The following is a 7,626-nucleotide window of genomic DNA, read 5'->3' as shown; positions in this document are numbered from 1 at the left end:
TATATAGGATATATATATATATATATATATATATATTATTTCCACATTTGTCATATGGTATAAGAAAATTTAGTCAAAAAATACCAAAGTTTTAAAAAAAAGTATGTTTTGGATATGGATGGCATTTTTCCTTATGAGTTCTTTGAAATTATCTTGGATCATTGTATTGCTAAGAATAACTAAGTCAATCACTCTTGATCATCACATAATATTGCTGTTACTATGTACAATGTTTGCCTGGATCTGTTCATTTCACTTTACATCAGTTTATGTAAGCCTTTAAAAGTTTCTCTGAAAGTACCTGCTCATCATTTCTTGTAGAACAATTACATTCCATCACAATCATATGTAACGACTTATTCAGCATTTCCCCAGTTGATGGTCAAACAATCCCTCAATTTCCAATTCTTTGCAAGGCCAAAAAGAGTTACTATACATATTTTGGGACCTATAAGTCTTTTCCCTTTTTTATTCCTTTGGGATACAAATCTTGTAGTGGTATTGATGGATCAAAGGGTATGCATAGTTTTAATATCCTTTGAGCATAGTTCCAAAGGCTCTCTATAAATGTTGAGTCAGTTCACAATTCCATCATCAAAGCATTAGTGTCCTAATTTCCCCACATTTGGCTCCAAAATTTACCATGTATATTTTCTGTAATATAATTTTTTTTGCATTTCTCTAATCAATAGTGATTGCGAGAATTTTTCTTATGACTATAGACAAATTTGATTTCTTCATCTCAAAACAACCTGTTCATATCTTTTGCTCATTTATCAATTTGAGAATGACTTGTATTATTACGAATTTCAATCAATTATCAATATCATTGAGAAATGAGGTTTTCATCAGAAAAAAAGACTGCAATAACTTTGTTTCTACAAACCCTTTCTAATTTAATGTAATCAAAATTATCCATTTATATTCAATAATACTTTCTATCTCTTGTCTGATCACAAATTCTTCCATTATCTGTATGTAGATCTAGCAGTCAAAATATTCCAAGCTCCTCTAATCTGCTAGTTCTGTAACCTTTATCTCTAAATCATGTATCATTTTCACCTTATCTTGGTTTATGGTATGAGATATTTGTCTATACCTAGCTCTTGTCAAATGCATTTCCAAATTTTCCAGTAATTTTAGTCAAATTGTGAGTTTTTCTTTCAAAAGCTTGGATCTTTAGACTTAAGAAACACTAGATTTCCATGGTTATTTACTATTATATATTATGGACCTAATCAATTACAGTGACCCACCACTCTATTTCTTAGTCTGGAGCAGATTGCTTTGATGATCACCACTTCATAAAACAGTATGATATTTGTTACAGCTAAGATACCTGGATTCACGTTTTTTTCATTGATTCCTTTGATAATTTTTACCTTTTTTTCTTCCATGTAAATTTTATAAATTTTTCTAGCTACAAAATAATTTAGTAGTTTGATATGGCTCTGAATTAGTAGATTAATTTATATTGAATTTTCATTTTATTATATTGGCTTGGCTTACCCCTTAGCAATATTTCTACAGTTGTTAAGATCTGACTTTTTTGGTGTTGAGTATTTTATGATTTTGTTCATATAGTTCCTGGGTTTGGCTTAGCAGGTAGACACTTGTGTTTTTTTCTATTCTGTACAGTTATTTTAAATTGGATTTCTCTTTCTATATCTTCTGACTAGGTTTTGTTGCTAGTACAGAGAAATGCTAATGATTTATGTGAGTTTATTTGTTATCCAGAAACTTTGCTAAAGCCAATTATTTCAACTATTTTTTAAAGTTCATTTTCTGGGTAAACCATCATACCATATGCAAAGAGTAGTGGTTTTCTTTCTTCATTGCCTACTCTAATTCTTTCCATTTCTTTTTCTCCTCTTATTACTATTGCTAGTATTTCTACCATAGTGCTGAATAGTAGTGAAAATGGTATTGTTGCTTCATCTCTGATCTTACTAAGAAGGCTTCCAACATCTCCATTACATATCATTCTTGTTGATGACTTTAACGTTTTAAGAAAAACTTCATGTTTTCTTATACTTTCTAGTGTTTTTAGAAGGTATGAGTATTGTATTTTTTTGCATCTATTGAGATAATCATTTTATCTGTAGTTTATTACTTAGATGATAAAATTATGCTGATAGTTTCCCTTATATTGATATAGCCCTGCATTACTGTATAAATTCCACCTAGTCATAGTGTATAGTATTTGTGAAATATCATTGTAATCTCCTTAATATTTTATTTTAAATTTTTGCAATGATAGTTATTACAGAAAATGAAGAGAAGTTTTCTTTTTCTATTTTTGCTCAAGTTTTAGATATCACTATAATATTTGTGTGATAAAAGGAATTTGATAATATTTTTGCCTATTACCCTAATAATATATATGGTATTAAAATTAATGTAATTGTTCTTTAAGTGTTCAGTAAAATTCATTTGTAACTTTCTTACCCTAGTAATATTTTTTCTTAATGAGCTCATGGAAAGTTTGTTCAATTCATTTTTCTATGACAGAGCCACTTAGGCATTCTATTTCCTCCAAAGAAATCAGGAAATATTTAAAAGTGTATCCATCTGGGGGCAGCTGGGTAGCTCAGTGGAGTGACAGTCAGGCCTAGAGACAGGAGGTCCTAGGTTCAAACCCGGCCTCAGCCACTTCCCAGCTGTGTGACCCTGGGCAAGTTACTTGACCCCCATTGCCCACCCTTACCACTCTTCCACCTATGAGACAATACACTGAAGTACAAGGGTAAAAAAAAAAGTGTATCCATTTCACTTACATTGCATATTTATTGTCATATAATTGGTCAAAATAATTCCTAATAATTGTTTTAATTTCATCATCAGTGTTGGTGAATTCACATTTTCCATTTTTAATTATGTTAATTTTATTTTCTTCATATTTTTAAAAATCAAATGAAGAAATAGTTTATTTATTTTATTGTTTTTAAATAGATCCTAATTTTATTTATTAATTCAATTATTTTCTTACCTTCAATTTTCTCTCTCTTATTTTTCAATTGGGTATTTATTTAGGGAATCTTTAATTTGTTTTTTTATTTTTTAATTTAAGTTGCATTTAGTTTTTATTTTAGTCACATTTCCAAATCATTGATGTGTTCTTTCTCTATTATATTGAAGCAAGCTTTTGAGATATATATTTTCCTATAAGTACTGCTTTGACAATTTTAATGTTGATATGTATTCTTATTGTTGTCATTCTCTTTAATTAAATTGTTGATTTTTTCTATAATTTGTTCTTTTACCCACTCATTCTTGCACAAGATTGATTTATTTCCAATTAATTTCTAATCTATATTTTCATTATTATTAAATGTAATTTTATTGCATTAAGATATGAAATGAATGCATTTAATATTTTAATTTTTCTTTATTTGATTGTGAATTTTTATGCCCTAATACATGGTCAATATTTGTATAGGGCCTATATTCCTTTCTATCACCATTCAGTTTTCTCCAGAGGGCTATTATATCTAACTCTTGTAAAATTGTATTCATCTCCTTAACTTCTTTTTTGCTTATTTTTCTGTTATGTTTATGGTGTTCTAAGAGGTGAAAATAGAATTTCCCCCTTGAATAATTTAATGTCTTTTTCCCCCTGTAACTTTATTAAGCATTTTTCATTTATATTTTAGATGCTACAACAATTGTGCATATATGATTAGCATAGAGATTATTTAATTGTTTATGTTACTTTTGGCAAAATATACTTAATATGTTCATCTCTTTTAATTGGATATGGTTTTGCTTTTTCTTTATCTGAGATCATGATTTCTATCCCTGATTTAAAAAAATAAATTCTGCTGAAGCATAATAAATTCTCCACCCAGTACCTTAGTGTGACTCTATGTATGTTTTTCTGTTTCAAGTATTAAGGGTTTTTTTGGGGGGGTTGTAAACAACATGTTGTAGGATTTGGATTTTTTAGTCCACTCTGTTATTCACTTCCATTTTATAGGCTAGTTCATCCCATAAATATTAGTTGTGTTTCCCTGTGGAATGTCACATTCCGAGACCTTGATTCCCTGAATGTAAAGGCTACAAAATCTTCTGTTATGCCAGCTGTGAATCCATGATATTTCAATTGTTCCTTGCTGACAGTTTGCAATATTTTCTCTTTGAAAGGGAAACTCTTGAATTAGGAATAATATTTCTGGGAGTTTTCATTTTTGTATCTCTTTCAATAAGTGATTGGTATTTTCTTTCCATTTCTACTTTACCACCTTCCATATCAGGGCAATTTTCCTTGATAATTTATTCAATGATGATATCTAGGCTGTTTTTTAAATCATAGCTTTGGGGTAGTATACTAATTATTAAATTATGTCTTGATTTATTTTTTGGGCCAGTTGTTATTTTCTGATGAGATATTTCCTTTTTCTTATCCTTTTTTTCTTCTTTTGATTTTTGTTTTAATGTTTCTTAATGTCTCATGGAGTCATTAGCTTCTACTTTCCCAATTTGAATTTTTAAGAAATTATTTTCTTCATTGCACTCTTCTACCTCTTTTCTGTTTGGAGGATTGTGTTTTCTAAGAAATTCTTTTCTTCTTTGAATCTCTGTACCTCTTTTATCATTTGGTCTATTCTGGTGTTTCTGGGTATGAAATTTAAAAAAAAGAACTTTCTTCAAGATTTTGTGCACCCTTTACCAAGATGTTGACTCTTTTCATGATTTTCTTATATTCCATTCATTTCCTTTCTAATTATTTACTTTGTATTTCTAACTGATTTTTAAAATCCTTTTTTATCTCTTCAAGGACCTGAAACCAATTCACATTTTCCTTTGGGAATCTGAATTCTTTTGAGCATATAGTCACTTTGGTTTCTTTATCTTCTCAGTTTTGTTTGATCTTCCTGGTCATTAAAATAATCTTTTATGTTTAGGTCCTTTTTTGTCTTTTGCTCATTTTCCTAAACTATTTTTTTTTACTTTTAACTTTATTTCAATGTTTGGTTCTAACATTAGGCTAGGTTGCATGGTGGATAGAGTACCAAGACTGGAGTCAGGAGGATCTGAGTTAAAATCTAGTCACAGACACTTACCAGAAGTGCAGTCCTGGGCAAGTCATTAGGACTATTTGCCTAGCCCTTGCTTTTCTCTTTTTGAGTTGATATTCAATAAGGGTTTAAAATAAGGATTTAAACATTTCCAAAATAAAATGTTAAGCTTTATTCTTGGAGTGGAATGGGAATCCCACTCAAGATTTTAATGTAGCTATTTTCAGAGCTAGTTCTTATGAATTGTAAGTTTTCTAGTCTACCAAAGTGGTACCATCTAAAGCAGTGATGGTGAAACTTTTAGAGATAGAATGCCCTGCCTGCAACCCCCCAGAGACCATATACTATGCCCCTCCCCCAACTACATGCTGGGTATGACACACCACTTCTTAACTCACACAGGAGAGGGAGAAAACATTCCCATTAGGCTGCTGGGTAGGTGAAGTGAGGAATGTTCTCTGCAAGTGTAGAGAGGGAAGGGGAGTGGTCCAAGTGCTCCAGTCCCCTCCACCTCTGCCTCCTGTGAACCACCTACCTTACCCACTGTTCACTTCCATTGGGCTGCTGGGCAGAGGGATTGCTGATGTGAAAAAATGTCTTCAGGCATGGTGGAGAAGTGGAGGAGAGCAGCTCTGCCTGAGTCCCTCTACCTTTCTAGTGATGAACTCCAGTAGCAGAGGAGGGTGGCCAACTACCTACAGAGAGCACTCTGCGTACCATCTTTGGCATCTGTACCATAGGTTCCCCATCACTGATCCAAGGAGATATGTGGCCACTAATGTCCTTCTCTGTTCTCTGACCTGTGAGCAACCATAAACAGACTTTTCTGCCCTGTAACTGTAATGAGAATGCTTATTCCTACTAGTGTTCCTTCTTACCCCGGGCCTTAGACAGTTCACAATGCAAGAGTCCTACCCCAAGTACCATTAGTCTGACCTCCTTACTGTCTTGTTAGTTGAAAGCTCCAGGAGCTCCACTGCTGATTCAGTGACCCAAGAACCTTGCTCCTGGGTTCCTAGATGTGGGTATTCTGGCATAAATGGCATTGGACTTTGTTCTTCTCTCAACCCAGTGAGACAGAATTTTCTTTCTGATCTGCTAAGTGATATTAATAAGGACAATTGCTTCACCTTTTCCTTTAGTTGATTTTATCACTCAAGAATTTGTTCAGAGGGGAAACTTGCCATCTTGGCTTTGTCCATTAAGCCACTGTTAATGATAAGAAAGACCTCATCTTTACACCTTTATTTTAATTTGATGTACATTTTTTATTATTTTTCATATAGTCAATGATCTGATTGCATAGCCAATTTATTTATAAATAGCTCCTACATCAAGAATCAATTGTTTCTTTGCCAAGAAGTTACCACTTTCAGAGATGTTGTTTAGTATTTGTCATTTGTAGCATCTGCTATCTTTCTTACTAAAAGAACTTATAGTATACCTACACAAAACTTGAATAATATGTAAACCTTTCATTTCTTTTACCTTTGAACCTTTGGACCATATTTCATGTCACATTTTTTTTTCATTATCTCTTGGATCATCTTCGTAGAAATTTCAAAGAATTTAACTGTTTTGTAGAATTTTATGTAACCATTTTCTGCCACAGATGTTGATATACAAATTAAAATTATCTTTGACTTTATTTGCTGAAGCTCAAAATGAATATAGCAGTTCAGCTGACCAATACTCCCATTAAATATTGCTTCTTGTTTTCTTTGTTCCATGATGCAATTGACTCTGCTCACTCCTTTCCTAAACTCTCTGAAAACCTATTAGGCTTTCTTCCATTTAATTGCAACTACTTTAGTCTTCTAATTTCATGCATAGAAATAATTATATACATTCATATTTATATCAAATATACTTTGCATATATAGCCTTTGAAAAATTCAAATATGTAATGTATATACATAAAACTTTTTGAGAAATGTTTTAATTTCTTGAATGTTTCATAAAATGATGAGCATTGAATAAAATATTTCACCATTTAAAAATTGTTTGTAGACTGTCTAAAAGTGTTGATTCTCTGATGCTTTTTTTGTCATCTGTCACCAACATTGAGGAAACAGAAGATGAGGGCAAACAGGATTAGAATTCTTTACATTTATATTTTTTTATTGATCAACAGGGTCAAAGAATTAATTACTTATTGGCTAATGATCCCCTCTCTACTTATGTAGACTGTTTTTAGGTAGCAAATACACCTGTTGAAAATGTTCAATATTTTTCTACCTTGGTAAGACCAGACAGATACAGGCTTTAGGAATCCATGTGATGGAATGTAATGAATCCTGGACTTAGAGTCAAGAAAGCTAGGCTCAAACTCTAACTCTAAGTTTAAACTCTAACTTGTATGTCCTTCAACAAGTCATTAGATGTCTTTGGGCCTTAGTGTCTCCTCCATTAGATGAGGTAGTTAGACAAGATGATCTTTAATATCTCTTCCATCTCTAAATATGTGAACTTTTTTACCACAATGAAGAGGACTTTTGTGAGGGGAATAATTTTAAGGCAAAAAATAAATGCACCTTGCAGATCCAAGACCCACTCCCTTGTACACATATTATTGATCTCTCTCCCCTACCTCAGGTAAAATAATAGG

Source organism: Gracilinanus agilis, chromosome 2 (genome assembly GCF_016433145.1).
Source record: "Gracilinanus agilis isolate LMUSP501 chromosome 2, AgileGrace, whole genome shotgun sequence".
NCBI lineage: Eukaryota > Metazoa > Chordata > Mammalia > Didelphimorphia > Didelphidae > Gracilinanus > Gracilinanus agilis.
The sequence above is the reverse complement of the archived record's forward strand: the minus strand, read 5'-3'. Positions refer to the sequence as shown.